The following is a 15,852-nucleotide window of genomic DNA, read 5'->3' as shown; positions in this document are numbered from 1 at the left end:
GATGTTACAAACAAAAATAATTTCAAGGAACTGCACATTTTCATTTCAGGCAACGGAAAAACTTTTGCTTTCTGTTCCTCCTTCATTGTGCCCTGACATTTTCAGCAAGTACTTACAGAGAGGTATTCTTAGTGATGTTTCTGGAGTTTATAATTTTCTAATTTGGAATATAAATTTGCCTACCTCATAATGCTCACATGTATTATAAGCTGAATATTATTTCCCTGAGAATTTCTTCTACAGCTTTAAATATCAAGTGAGAATCTGAAAATGCACAGAAAGTGCTCTTAGCTTGTCTAAGTTTTATCCAAGTCTTAGACCAAAAAAAAAAAAAAGCTCAGAGCTAAGCAAATACTCCCCAAACTGAGATTAGTGTCCAGAATGTGCTTCAAAAAATAAAGTGAATTGTAAGGCAATGCAGTAAAATGTAACCAAAATTATTGGACAACACAGAACTGCCAGGAAAATATGGCTATTTTTCAAGCTGTAGTGGTCAGCCACCCCTCCCTCTAAAGAGTTAACAGAAAGTGAACCTTGTCCTGATTGACAGGCTGGTGAACTCCCGGGCTCAGCCAATCAGCATACCAGGTGGGTGCAACCAAGAGAGCCGTAGGGAGGAAGAGGGAGTTCTTTATTAGAAGAATTTAGCTGGAGGTGAGAAAAACACATGTGGCCAGGAAGGATGGTGGCAGGAGGGTGACTGCAGCTCTTGGAGGATAGAACTGCAGGGTCTTGATTCTCAACCAGGGTTTGGTGAGTTCAAGAAAAGGAAGCCCAGGCTTTGGCTTCAGGAAGTTTAGTCTAGGGGAAAGTTTGTTTAGTCAGACTTTGCATTAGACTTTAAGTTTCTTTGTGTGTGAGTTTTGTATATCCGTGATACTGGTCTATTATTGCTTACCTGTAATATAACTAAACTAAGAAACACTAGCCTTTTCCCATCCAGCCAGGGTGTTGCAAAATACTCTGGAAGCTTTTAAGTGTGCTTTAGTATTTTTCTCCCTACCTGTTCTTTGCAATTAGGTGACCACGATTTTTAAAGTGTGCCACCCCAAGATCATTCGGGGTGCTTTTTGAAGTATTCTTGTACCCTACTGAGTATTTTTACCTGTAACTAAGAGCTGATAGAGCCTCAGATGGAAGCAGTCTGTAGCATTTGAATAAAACTGTTTTTCTTTTTGTTCTTTTCTTTTACAAGCTTCTCAGAGTGGGTTTTTAACTCAGGAGGAACGGGGGCTGGAAGGAGTTTTTACTCTGGTGCAAACACACCTTAGGTGGTCCACAGCTATCAGTTTTCTCAACATGAGTAGGCATACATGGGAGACTTTTGTACTTTCCCATTAATAAAAGAGGAGAATTTTCCCTGGGAATTCCACCCCAAGTCCAGGAAAGTTCAAGCTCTGTAATAAAGAGGGGTGGTGGCAGCAGCCATTTTTGAAACAACCAAAAAAATACAGAGGAACATTTTTTCTCCTCATGTGAGCTAGCTCTGAGACAAAGGCTTTAATCCACTACACAAACATTCTCCAATGATGCTTCAAATTGCTGATTCAATTCTGAATTGAGCTGAGATTAGTTTCCTGGAGGCTTTTCAGAGAGCAGGCTTTACCACAGTTTCACCATGAAACTTTACTGTGAGTTGGGGGCAAAATGGAAGTTGAGGTGAATTTGAGAGCTGTCCCACCACCACGCAGGTTGCTGGGCAGTGCATCACTGCTCACCACACTTTCCAGATGTGGTGGCAACACCAGTAATCACTAATTAATTGAAATTTAAAGGTACCTCCTGCCGCCGCCCCCCAGCGGCACCCTCACTGGCTACCACTGGCCTTAGATTCACTCCCCTGGTTTTCTTTTTAACAGTTGATATCTTAACAAAGCATGCACATTCACAGCATCTTAAAAACTCAGTGGAAGCCCTCACACAACTCCCCTAGTCCTTGTGCCCTTGCACTGTTGTGAGAACTGCTCAGCAGTGTGCATGCTCTGGAAGGACTCAGTAAGAGTGGAAACTTGTTGCTAGCCTTCAGAGACATGTTATTGCTCTTACTGAGTGCTTTTGGGAAGTGAGCAGCACTTGTAATTATTAGTGCTGTTGTGCAACAGCTCCCCTTGAACCCTCGCAGAGCCTATTGATGCATGCACTTCTTCAGTCAGCATGCCAGTTATTGTTACTAAATATTACTTTCTTCAAGCTTCCAGAGACTGGGAGAGTTAAAATCAAGACTCTGGAGAGTTGGTTTTGTGGTAACAAGTATGAATTGTCACCTTTGCTAAGCAGAGTATGGCCTGCTTTCTATTTGAATGGAAGATTACATGTGTGAGCACTATAAGATATTCCCCTTAGGGAATGGGGCCTCTCTGGGAAGAACATATACAGGCTTGTATGAAGATGGTTTCAAGATCCCTCCCTGGCATGTCCAGACAGGGCTGAGAGAGACTCCTGCTTGTAACCTTGGAGAAGCCGCTGCCAGTCTGTGTAGACAATACTGAGATTGATGGACCAATGGACTGACTCAGTATAAGGCAGATTCTTATGTCCCTATACTTAATTACTGGCTAACAATTTGTTAGGAATGTTTTCTATGCAAGTCCCCGCTCCTGTTTCAGTTGGCCTTGTACAGTAGATGTTCATAGCGAATAATGCTCCCACAATGCTTACCTACAAAAGTGTTTTCATTTTGACAAGAACCATAAAATATTTATGTTAAAATTGGAGCGGGGGGGACTCTTATACAATATACTCAGTAATTTTTTTTCAAAAAATGATGGAGACAGGCAAGAATCAATATTAAACATATTGAATGAACTGAAAAAAATGCTAATTTTAATCAATTTTATTTTCCATGCCAAACAATTCAGCCAGCAGCACAGGGAAACTAATTAGGTTGTGTCATATTTTGCTTTGTATGATGAACAAAGAAGGCTGGGAGGTTGTCTAATGCTTTCTTTTTCCTGGTGGTATTTTAGAATTGAAATTGAAGTTTTGATTGATCATTGACATCTTAGGTGAACTGGGGGCTTGGGCAGAGAAACAAGAAAATCTTTATTTACATTATTTCTGTTAACTCCTATAAACCAACATGAAAAACACTTAATTAAGAAAAGAAAATGTCCATAATCCATAAGTGGGAAGCAAAGAACTGTTAAATGAAAAAGTAGACAAATTCCCAGAATGATATTCCCTGCACAATTAAAAAAAATAGTTTGTGTAAACACAGGTCTGAAATTTCTGAACAACTCTTATGGGTGTGAATACATTGTGGTCACAATTCCGAGCACTGTACACACAGATCCTGCACTTGTAAGTGCTCTGCCTTTTCTGATTTGTATTATTCCACAATTTCAACTAAAAACCCCCCAACAATTTTAACTTTAAAAAGTTAAAAAGCCTGGCTTTCCAAGGTGTGCGGATTGTTATTTTTTTTAAGTATTGTAATTAGTTTTAAATGGTTTTTAATTGTTTTTGAATTGTTTTCATATGGTTTTTAGCATTGTGTTTTAAATGGTTTGTGTTTTAATGTCTATTTAAATTTGTTGAACACCATCCACAGCCTTTGGATGGGGTGGTTTATAAATAAAATAAAATAAAATAAAATAAAATAAAAAAGTAAGTAAGTAAGTCAGAGCAAGGGCTAGAAGTGCTTCACTGTATCCATGAGTGCAAATCTGGCATGGGAGTATACTCCCTCCTCCTAAGAGCAAATGGGGACAGATGGCAACTATGTCACCGTTAAACTTCTAAACTTCTAAACTTCTCTATAAAAATATATATTCTAAAACATGCTGTTTTAAAATATTGTTTTACATTTTTTAAAATTGTAATGTTTTAAACTTTTCATTTTTGTTTTAACTAGTGTTTTACTTTCCATTTTTGTTTTGTTGTAATAAAAACTTACAGAGACGTAAGTTTTGGGCGGTATAAAAATATGTTAATAAATTTAAAAATAAATAAATAAATAAAACACACAGCGTTAAGGCCACAAAATGCCACAAAATGTAGGGAGTAGTTCCATAGATTTCATTTATTTAACGCTAAAGAGGACATGCCACCTCCTTTCACCTTTTGCAGCTTCAGCTTTGAATGATTGCTACAACTTCCCTTAATCTGAAATGTGAGAAACGATAATTCATCTTAAGAAACAATTGTACTAGATGAAGTATCAGGAATCCATTGTGCTTTCCAACTGTGCCTACTTAAAAAGTTTAATTACGGTTTCTCTAGCAAGGAATCCAACTGAATTCAGCTGAGGGTGGTTTTCAAGGATCCAACCATTTGGTGAAGCATTTGGTACCTACTACTCTAACAACATAGAACCGGCAGAAATATACCTACTAACTACAACATGGTGTATAATTTTATGGATATAAGAGGAGACTTGCTGGGTCAGACCAAAGTTATATTTAAACTTACATTCAATTTCTAATCATCACAAGACAGATGTCCCTGGGAAACACACCAAAAGAGTAAGATATAAATAACAATCGCCTGCTGTTTGTCCCCACCATGTATATATTAATTATGAACATGAAGGTTAGATTCCATTGAGTTAAAATGGATAATCACTATTAACACACCTATCCTTCATGATTTCCAAATTCTTTTAAAAGCTTATTAAGCTTGTGGCCTGCATTGTCACTTGTGCCAATGACCTATATGTTAATTATGCATTGCATGAAGAATTATATCCTTCCGTTTGTCCTGAACACACCACCAAGTCATCCAGTGAATGACCATCAGTTCAATTCCTGTGAATCCCATGTATGGTCATCAGATTACCATTAGAACTATCTTTGGCTTTCATCACAAATCTTCTGGAGCTGAGATTTCATCACAAATGTTCTGGAGATAGTACATTCTAGCATGAATAATTGCAAACTGATCTTGGAGTAGAACCTTGGTGGCTTCTAAAACCAATATCAAAGGAAAGGTGAGCTTCTTGTGCCCTTTAAGTTCTTCAAGCCTAAGCTCAACATTAAAACAGAAATCAGGGGACAAGAGTCCTTCATGGCAGTGGGTTTTCCCTCCACACCCTCAACTTTTGCCCATGTAACCTCTTTATTTCTCCCTAGTCAATCTAATAGCGAGAAACCACCCCATTAGACATAACAAAGAGAGAGATTTAAACAGGGTGCATGAGTAAAGATGCTGCTGAAGGAAAGCCCATCCTTTGCAGAGGACACTCTTTCCCCAAGGAACTTCTGTGAGGGGTGGGATATCCTGCACAAGTTTTTGCTTTTGCAGTCTGTTTTCTTCAAATGTTTTGCACAGATAGGCTATCTGCCAACCAAGGATCTAGAAGGCTTGCAAACAATCTGATTGTCAAATGGGGAGAAGGTCCGAATTTGGCTTTGTTTGGCAGTGTCTCGAAAATGATTGAGCAAAGGATATTTTGGAGGGAATTGCTTGGCTTATTCCCAAGTCAATCTGATCTGACCACAAGTGATAATTTCAAAAAAGAAGTTCTGGTAAGAATTAATCTGATTACTTTCATTTCACTAAAATTTTAATTGATCGTTACCATCTTCAAATTTATGCACTTTTTGCATCAAGTACAGTACCCAGAGTACAGTAAAACAGTAGTCACCAGAGCCTCACCTGTAAGAATAGGGTGCACCATGAATAGGTGGAGGATGGCAATGAAATAATGAAATCATTATAAAAGCATGCAAATGTTTTATATGAAATGTTCCTGTGGGGCATCAGAACTGTACCAAATTTGGTCCAAATAAAGCTAGACACTGTGAAGTTGCTAGGGACACACACACACACACGATGTACTTGAACTGATTGTGTGCCTTCTTAGGGAAGCACTGAATTGGCTTGGGTGCCCACATCCAGACTGGTTCGGCAGGGCAGGGATCAGCAGTTCCTTTAAAAACCAGGTAAGCAAGTCCTTACTTGCATAAGAACATAATGCCCCACCGCTTTCTCGGGCACAGTGCCCACTTTCCAAAAGGCAACATGCACTGCAGCTGCTCCCAACAGTCTGCAAGCAGAGTTGGCATACACATGGCTGCCAGGCATGCACCACATGCACCATTTTGGAAAGCAGGTGCCATGCCGAGAAAAGCAATGAGGAGGTGGAGGAACAGATAAGGACCTTCTTACCAGGTTTTAAAAGGAACTGACCCCCGCTCTGCCCGCGGCTGCCTGAGCTAGCTTGGGCACATCCCTAAGGAAGACACACACAATCACACAGCAAGGTGATCTCATAAGAGTCATGAGGAAAGTAGGCTACAATTTGGGAAGTTTGAAACAAATTTTCCACAGATTGAAATCCTCAAGTCATTACAAGCTGAGATAAACTGAAGGACATAAGAACATAATGACTGATAGACTTGTTTTGCACAGTGGCCCACCAAATGCCTTGGGAAGCCACACTATCAGGAGATGAGGGCATGCTCCCACTCCTGTCACTGTTCCTCTGTAACTGGTATTCAAAGGCATCCTTGTCAGCAATATGCAGATGACACTCAGCTCTATCTCTCCTTGTCACCTGATCCTAGGGAGGCAGTGGATGTCCTAAATTGGGGGCTGGAGGCTGTGATGGGTTGGATGTGGGCTAATAAACTGAGACTGAATCTGGACAAGATGGAGGTAGTGTTGGTCAGTAGGAGAGCCAATTGGGATGAGGAGATTTTACAGGTTGTGGATGGGGTTGCACTGCCCTTGAAGGAGCAAGTACACAGCTTGGGGGTATTACTGGACCAAGCTCTGTTTTTGGAAGCTCAGGTGGAGCTGGTGGCCAGGGGTGCGATTGCATGGCTTTGGCTAGTGCTCCAGCTGTGTCTCTTTCTCAAGAAGGCAGATCTGGCCACAGTTACCCATGGCTTAGTCACGTCACAGCTGGATTACTGTTAATGCTCTCTATATGGGGCTGCCCTTGAAGAATATTCAGAAACTGCAGCTAGTGCAAAATGCAGCAGCTAGGATTTTATCTGGAGCTGCCTGTTGGGATCACATCACATCCATTTTGAAAGAGCTGCACTGGCTACCAGTTTGTTTCCAGGTCCAATTCAAGGTGCTGGTTTTGACCTTTAAAGCCCTTAATGGTTTGGGTCCTGGATACCTGAGCGGCTGCCTGCTCCCAAGGGTTGCTGCCCTCTTGATGAGGTCATCTGAGGGAACTCTGCTCCAGGTGCCAACAATGAGGGAGGCTCAGTTGTTGTGCACACTGGACAGGGCCTTCTCTGTTGCTGACCCCAGACTCTGGAATGTTCTCCCGGTGAGTATTCGCTCCTCAGTCTCTATCACAGTTTTTAGAATGTGTGTTAAACCTTGGCTTTTTACCCAGGCTTTTATATGATTGTGTCTACTGCTGCTTCTTTGTATTTTGTACAGTTCTTATGCTTGTATTTTAAATCTTTTTAGTCACAATTGTTTTATATTTTAGCTTAATATTTTAATGGTGTCATTTTTACAATCTTGTTTTTAATTTTTGTGTGAACCACCTTAGGATTGTTTTAATGAAAGGCAGTATACAAATTTAACAATCAATCAATCAATCAATCAATCAATCAATAAAATCCTGCCTTTGAACTTTGAGGTAGCCTATAGCCATCAGGATTAGTAGCCACTGATACACTTGTCCTCCATGAATTTGTCTATGCTCTCCTTAAAGCCATCCAAGCTGGTGGCCATCACCACATCCCATCTATATATATATTTCTCCTAGGTGTGCCTGTGGAAAATGCATCCCGGCAGCCCAGCTGATTGGCTGGGCTGCGGAGGCGCCTGATTGGCTGGCACACCCAGGAGGAGGAGAATTGGCCGGCCCACGCTGTAAAAGACCATGCTGTTAAAGGGTTTTCTTGGTTTCCAAACAGTTATTCTCTCAAAACTTGGTTTTCTCCCTGCTTTCCGACAGACCTTCCAACAGTCCTTCTGAGTAACAAAGTTGTTTTCATTTCCACCGCATCCTGTATAGTTGAATTCTTCACACCTTTTTGTCTTTATATTGTAAAAGAAGTGTGGTGTAAAAGACCACGGTGGTGGCTGCAGACTCTAGCGAGTGAGAGAGGCAGGTGGGGGGGAGACAGAGTGAGCGAGAGAGGCGCGCGGGGGAGAGACAGAGCGAGCGAGAGAGGCGTGGAGGGGAGAGAGACAGAGCAAGTGAGAGAGGTGGTGTGGGGGGGGAGAGCGAGCAAGAGAGGCGGTGGGGGGGCAGAGCGAGCAAGAGAGCTGTGGGAGGACCTGCCAAACAAATTCTCCCAACTAACCCCAAAAAGGAAGTGAACTACCGCACAGATGCTCTGTGCGGGTTCAGCTAGTGGAAGATAATTTCATAGATTAATTATGTGCTGTGTGATAAAGTACTTCCTTTTGTTGGTCCTAATTTTTCTGCCAATCAGTTTTATTATGAACTGAATTTTACATCAGCTCATAATGCTTTGGTGCTGTTTATCAGTTTCTCTCTCCTGCATCCCCACTTTATCAAGTTTCTTTCAATTTATGAAGTTGCAAAGGTGGAAGGTGGAGGAGGGAAAACAGCAGCTGAGGGAGGAGCAGAAGGCTGCTTCCAGGCTGTTCCCCACCTTTCGCAAAAAAGATTTCTGAGCATGCTTGAGACCTCCATTGCTAACACAAACTCTGGGATGTGTAGTGTTTCATTCATTCTGGACATTGATGGAATCCTAAAAGCCAACAGTTCCCAGAATTCTCATCAGCAATGCAAACTCCTTCAACTTCTACTACTGTTTTGTCTCATTCCCCCTCATATCTTGGTAAACTTGGGAACATGTGAGAAAAGAAGGGAGAGAGAACTGGCGGGTGTTTGGTGATGATGGACGAACTCAGCTGGACTGAGTTCCTCTGAGCTTTGCAGATCTTCAATAAAAAGTACAAGCTTCCCACACTCCCACTGAGATTTCTCCTCCCCAAAAGCTTGGAAAGACTCAGGCAGGTTTCACCCATCATTAGATCATCCAGTCTTGCAGTTAGGCAATTGGCTATTTGCTTTGGATGAGCAACAATCCCCTGTGGGGAAAAAGGCATAAGCAAGTGGCAGAAAAATGTGCATTGCTGTACAACTCCAAGAAGCTGAAAATAGTAGGAAAAGGGAAGCAGTTATAAGAGGAAGTTAATTAACAAAAATCGGCCGACAATATGTCATAAGAGTCGGTCAAATCCACACACAAAATAAGATCTATGTTCCCCACCCCACCCCCGAAAACACCCATCTTCATCTTGTGTTGCACTTTTTAAAAGTTACAACTCTTGATGTAGACAAGAAGGTCCCAGAGCATGCAACTGGAGAGCAAAACTACAAACATATATCATACTGAGTATTAAGGGACATCCAAGGAAGCAAAGGGATGCTGGAACTAAGAAACAGGTATTTTCAGACTGAATCATGCCCTAACTATGCAGGATTTTATGAAGGATTTCAGAAATAAAGAGTGATTACTCTGCCTGCTTGAAACCTTTGCTGTATAGTGCATTACCCATGTGCTGGAGGTAACTACATGGATGACTGTGTCCAAAGTAGCAAGAATGCACAAAGTTCACTGGTCAGAGCAATTTGTATGGGCCATGAAGAAGCAGATAGCAGAACAATTCTTCACTGAGAGGAGCAAGGTGGAAAATGATTTGGAATATGTTGCAATGCATACAATGTTGGATGTACTTGTCTTGTCAATAACCTAGTGTTTTCTTCTGTCAGAAACTGGTCTATGTACATTCTGAAATAAGTAACATAGCAGAGAAATGTGCCTACACATTTTATTTCTGAAGTCACTGGAAAGGAAAAGTTTGAAGTTTGGGTAGAATTTTATGCCTCCATAGGAAGTTATAGAATTCTAGCATTCAATGGGAAAAGGGGGGGGGGAGATAATGGAAAAGATGGATGGGCATTAAGCTACTTACACCACTTTCACACCCACAAAGTACAATCTGCAGTGACACCTTTTCCATTCTTGTGTGATTTGTCATCCACCTACCCAGTCCCAGAAGAGATGTTGCCAATGAAGATGAGGCAAGACAAGAACTGTTTATCTTTTTAAAAAAACCATCTATTTCAAAGTTGGCCAGCCACAAGCAAAGCAAGAAAGCAACGTACACAGTGAGATGCCTAACAAGGGGACCGTCTTTGGAGCCAAGTCAATATCTGAATGGCCAGTTACTTGCAGCCTATGTGGTCACAACTTCCAAAAATATGAGATACATTCCACAAACTGTTGAAATGTGCCCACAAAACACACACAACAACAACTGCTGTTGCAAGCAGATTGTACTGTGATGTGCGCAAACTGCAAAGATTACTGTTTATTCATTCAATGTATATACCATCCTTCCTGAAGTGGCTTAGGGTGCTTTACATTAAAACAAAAAACACAGAAGAAAACAATTAAAATCAAGAAACATTTAGAGCAGAATAAATCTCATTAAAAGTAAGAGAATTAAGATATTATTAAAAGCCAGGCTGAAGAGATGAGTCTTTAAGGCTCTCCTGAAGACCTCCCAAAAGACGGCCCTCTTATCCTCATGTTCCACAACCTATGGGCGGCAACTGAGAAGGCCCAGTCCCAGGTTGTCACCAGATGAACTGGTGGCACCCAAAGACAGACCCCTCCTGATGAGGGGGTCTTAATGAGTGGCAGGGATCTTGTAGAGAAAGGGGCTCTGAGACATCAGGGTGAGACCCCAGATCCAAAAGCACTCCCAAGCTAATACTTGTTATCTTTGGCAGAGTGTAACCTCATCCAGAACAGGAAATTTTAAGCTGACTTGCAGATTACAACCCCCAGCAATAAGCACCTCCATCTTGCTTGGATTCCGCTTCAGTTTATTACCCCTCATCCAACCCATTACTGATTGTAGGTGGGCATTTAAGGGACGAATGCCATTTCCTGATCTCAATGACAAGGAGAAATATATTCTGTTGAAGGGAATTTGTGCACCTATTCTTCCTTTTTTTTTCTGAACACAAACTATGTTCATGGTGAAGAAATTATTTTAAAAAACACAGTTCTGTTGAGGTCTTCAGTGATGGCTCATCAGTAAAGGCAGTGTAGCTAGATTATTTTGTGTAGAAATACAAAATATATTTAGAGATGTGCAGAAGTTATCCCTTTATTTCTATGCATTTTTCCAATGTTCTACCCAGTGATGTTGGATATCGATGCAAATTCCATGGAATGTCTCAGCTATATTTAGAGTTTCTCAGCTTTTGAACATTTAGGCATTCCACCCCACACAGAGAAAACATTTTCCTCACCCTCCTTGTTTAGGCATCCTAGAAGGTTCCATGTGAATTTTGCATTATGGACTTTTCATGCACAGGCCTCAAAGAGCAGCAGTGAAACTGATGGGCTTTCCCGCTAAGTCTGGAGAAATCCATACACTGGAGAGGAGAAACTGACAAGCAGTTTCAAACCACTTGTCAGTTTCACCTCTACTGTGAAAGGTTTTGTCCTGTTTCAGTTATATCAGTTTCACAACTGTCTTTACAATCATTTTTGGTAGGGCACAGATACATTTGAAGCAATTGGATGAGCAACAGCTTGCTTCCATTTGGAGAACTGTGGGCAAAAGCTGAGAAGAAAAGCTTTGCAACTGACAAGCCTCCCACCCTACTTCAGCAGCAAGTACCAGAGAAGTCCCTTTAGGATAGATGCAAGATTGATGAGATTTCAAAATTGGCAGTTTCACTTTTACCCATTGTAGCTTTTGCACAACGTTCTGCAAGCTTAAGCAAAGTATTGGACTGAAAAGCCTGCAAAGATCTATGGTGAAAATTGGAAGCTTGAATCCGGAGAAGCCCCTTTACGGTGGAGGTTGAACTGAGAAGCGGTTTCAAAGTTCTCTGGACTCACAAAAGTGGTGGCGGAAAGCTTATCAGTTCCACCAAGCTAGTTACAGTTCTACAAAAATCTCTAAACTTGTGCAAGGTGTGGCATATCTAACCATATCTATTTTGACTAGTGTGTTCAAGGGTTTGTGCATCCAACTATTGAGATACATTTTTTTCTAAAGGAAATTAGAACACCAGTATCTGCACAAGAAATCCATCTTAGTATCTTTATGGCATTTTCACAAATAGCGCAGAGAGAGAGAGAGAGAGAGAGAGAGAGAGAGAGAGAGAGAGAGAGAGAGAGAGAACAGTACATTTATCTTGTGTATTATGTGTAATTAAAAAAACCATCCCCACGGGGGTTCCATTTTGTCCTACAACTGTGGATAATGAAACTGAGGAAAACAAGACTTTGAGTCAATGGGAATTGGCGGATTAGGTTTCTTAAGGTTAGAAAGGCACTGCAAAAGTGGGGAGGAGGAAGAAATAAGTGACATTAAGTACTGTACCATACTCTGCAGGTCTCCAGCTGTCCAGTAATGCCCCCCAACTCACGATTTTTCTGATTTTCTGTGGGAAATCACCAGCGGGGGGGGGGGGGCATTAAAGAAAGAGCTACAAAATGGCTCTGTCTTGCAAAATGGTGGCTGGAAATAACATTGCAAGTCATTTCCGGACACTCAGGAACCATGGATAGGCGAATTTTGCTTATTTTGGAAACAGTCGATACGCAAACAGGTTGGATACGCAAAATTGTGGGTGCCAGGACCGTGGGTAATGAGGGCCACGTTTACGTGTGTGTTTCTGAGCATGTGCGCATGCATTTCTGTTTTACTCAGGATGCATTTTAGTGTTCAGAAAGAGACTCACTGATCTCAAAAACCACACAAACAACACCATGCAAACTTTTAAGTTTGAGGAACTTTAAAAAGCCATTCTCAAATCTCCCCCTCCCACAAGATGGCTTCACATATGAAAACAAATGTATAACTTATATCTATAGTTCTGCAAAAGGGGAGCTTCTTATCACAATGTGCAGTTTTCTTCTTGTGTCAAAGTTCATGACTACGGTATTTATCTACCAGTCCCTCTGTAAACTGATTTGAGAGAATTTATCACTAACATTCTTTAGCTAAGCTGTTCCACCAATGATGAAATAAAGGCTTGTTACTGAGAGTTGTCAGGTAACACTTTTTCAGTGAAGATTTTCATGCTCTATCTAAAGCATCCCCGGAGAAGGGTATTTCTAAGAGTGGGCTCCATGTTTGTGATTTGAAGGATATACCACAATGCATTTCTCTCATGAAGTAAAAAGTCTGTAACTTTCAGACAAAACATTTTATTCCATTTTAAGGGCCTAACTAACTGGGATCTGGCATGGGAAGATCTGGACTGAAATCATGGTGGAGTAGGGTTAAAGCCCCCTACGCATCTGTGCCAAGATCCCTCCCATAATTAACAAGCACACCAGGGCCAATTATGTCAAGGTTATATCAAGCTTGGCTCTGTTTATAAATGAATGTCCTGCTTTCAGTTGACCCTTTAATGTTGTTCTCACCAATTAGTCAGGAGCTGGATGGGGAGAATCACACCTTGGGATAACCAAAGCCAGGGGTAACCAACCTAAGAGCAGTAGGCTTGTTTTGGCACACCAGTACTTCTCTGTGGCCCGCACAATCCTTTTGCTGCTGCATTTGGAAATTCAGAGCCAGTGTATAGATTCACTTTTGCATACCCCAGCTGCTATGTGGCATAATAATGTGTACAAACAACATGTGGTATAGCTTCATCATTTCTTTATCATGCATCAGTGCCAATGGCAGCCACTGTTGGGAGTGGCCACACTTATTATGTGACAATACTATAGCATACGCTGTATATAATTACAACAAAGGGTGGGAAATGTACATTGATAAAGCAGCATGTCACACCGATGCACAGCTATGTAGGGATGTGCGCAAGTTGTTCATTCACTCCCTTGCAGGGCAGGAAGGAGTACCTTTAAGATGCAGGTAAGGAGCTTCTTATCTGCTTGCCCCCACCCTGCTGCTTTTATCCCACCAGCGCTCGTTTTAGAAACAGCTGCGCAGGGCTGCAGCATGGCTTCCTGCAGCCCCATGTGGTGTTGGCATGCACATGGCTGGGGTGCACATGCGCTGGCCACTTGTGTGGTCCGCAACACAATGCTGACCACTCAAATGTGTGCACGTATGTACCCTGGTCATGTGCATGCTGATGCCACGTGGGGGTGCAGGAAGCAGGACTGCAGCCCCCCACCGCTGTCTCTAAAATAACCACTGCTGGGCTGGGACGGGGTAGGGTAACACAGGTAAGGAGCTCCTTACCTGCATCTTAAAGGTACCTCTCCCTGCCCTTTGAGCCAGATCCCACATTCAAGCCTGTTCGGCACTTGGAAAAGGAAGTGACGAACAGGCCCATGCTCATCCCTACAGCTATGGACTGAATTGTCCATGGGGAAGTAGAAGGCCATGCGGAGCTTTTGCAACCTCCATATGAACCATGGGCCTAATATTGCCGTTTCAGACTTGCCATTGCCTATTTTGAGAAGAAGCTCTCTGTTGAAGTTCTTCTCACGAACAGCCTAATCCATTCTAGGGCAGCCCAGCCTAGGTTAGGCTGCACATGTGGAGGGCCAGGATCACTCCTGATCCCAGCACTTCCTCCCCACTAAGCCTGTTTTTTAACCCCTGCCTTTAGCCAGGGTTAAGGGTGCGAGTGCATTGAGGGATGGCACAGTGCACTGACAGATGCCGGAGGACTTCCTCCTCCAGCTCCCTACTCTGCTGCTTGCCTCAGTGCCACTTCTGTGCCGTGGCGAGTTGCAAAGTGGTCTAAGCACTTCCGATCATGTGCAGGGAGCATCCTGCCCACACTCTAAGCACCCCAGTCTTGGTCATGTGCACGATCTCATTGCCCTCTGATATGCTGGGTACGAGCCAATTTACATGAGAGCTGGGCTGAGTTGGTACAATTGTTTAAATCCAAATTTGCCTGTTTGGTGAAGAAGAAGCTTGCCTCGAACAGCTACCCCCTCTAAAAGTGAGCAAAGAGGCACCTTTTAAAGTGGTGGTTCTCTTATATTTAACAGGGGAAGAGCAACGATCTAGATCCAGCCCTAGTCCACAACCTGGAAGTTTTTCATGCCTGGCTTTTAGTTTGCATCTCCTCCGGAATGGAGGTGTGCATTCACATACTGGCCAAAATTACCCTAAAGTCCCTGTGAGCTATCAGAGAGCACTTCACACACAATTCAGGTTTCTTAAAAAATCATGGTTAGAGTGTAGCCCGATTTATATCTGGGGTTTAAAAATCCACTTTTTGCATCATTTTTTGGGCGACTTCAAATTCACAGTAATGCCTCATAGAAAACCCGCAGTAAAGCCTGCTGTCTGGGAAAGCTCCTTGGCACTAATCACTGCATAGAGAAAATGCTCTGGGAAATGCTGCTTTCTATGTCTCCAGGGAATTGTATAGTCTTTGAGCTCACTCACAGAGTGAACTTCAGGGAAGCTCCCAAACCTTGCGAACAAAGGTGCTATGGGCTGTACCCAAAGAACATAAGACAATGAACTAAATGCTATTTAAATCAATGACAAACCTGTCATGACTAACTTAAATCCATTAATTTCAACAGGACTTTATCATAATTTCCACTGGACAAGTCTAAGTAATCCCCGAGTTTGTCTCATCAACCTCAGAGAACCTCTCAGATCAGAAAAAGCTAAAAATTAGCTAGAGTCCCTGTATATAATATCCATAAATCTTACCCTCCAAGTTCATCTCCCTGGAGCTTTAAACACCACCCTTTGGGGTTTTTTGTATACTTCCACCTAGTATTCAGGACATGGCTGATAAATAGACTAAATTTCAACAGGCGGCTGAAAGCGCACTGATAAACAGAGATGAAAACAGAATGAAAAAGACTCAGCTCTCATTTGCACATTATTGCAACCACACAGAGGCTACTTTAGATTGGTCCACTTGATGGCTAATATCACAACAGCAAAGAAATCGCTCACCAGGCAGTTGAAGCAATTTTC

This window comes from Hemicordylus capensis, chromosome 3 (assembly GCF_027244095.1).
Source record: "Hemicordylus capensis ecotype Gifberg chromosome 3, rHemCap1.1.pri, whole genome shotgun sequence".
Classification (NCBI taxonomy): Eukaryota; Metazoa; Chordata; class Lepidosauria; order Squamata; family Cordylidae; genus Hemicordylus; species Hemicordylus capensis.
This window is presented reverse-complemented; position numbering follows the sequence as displayed.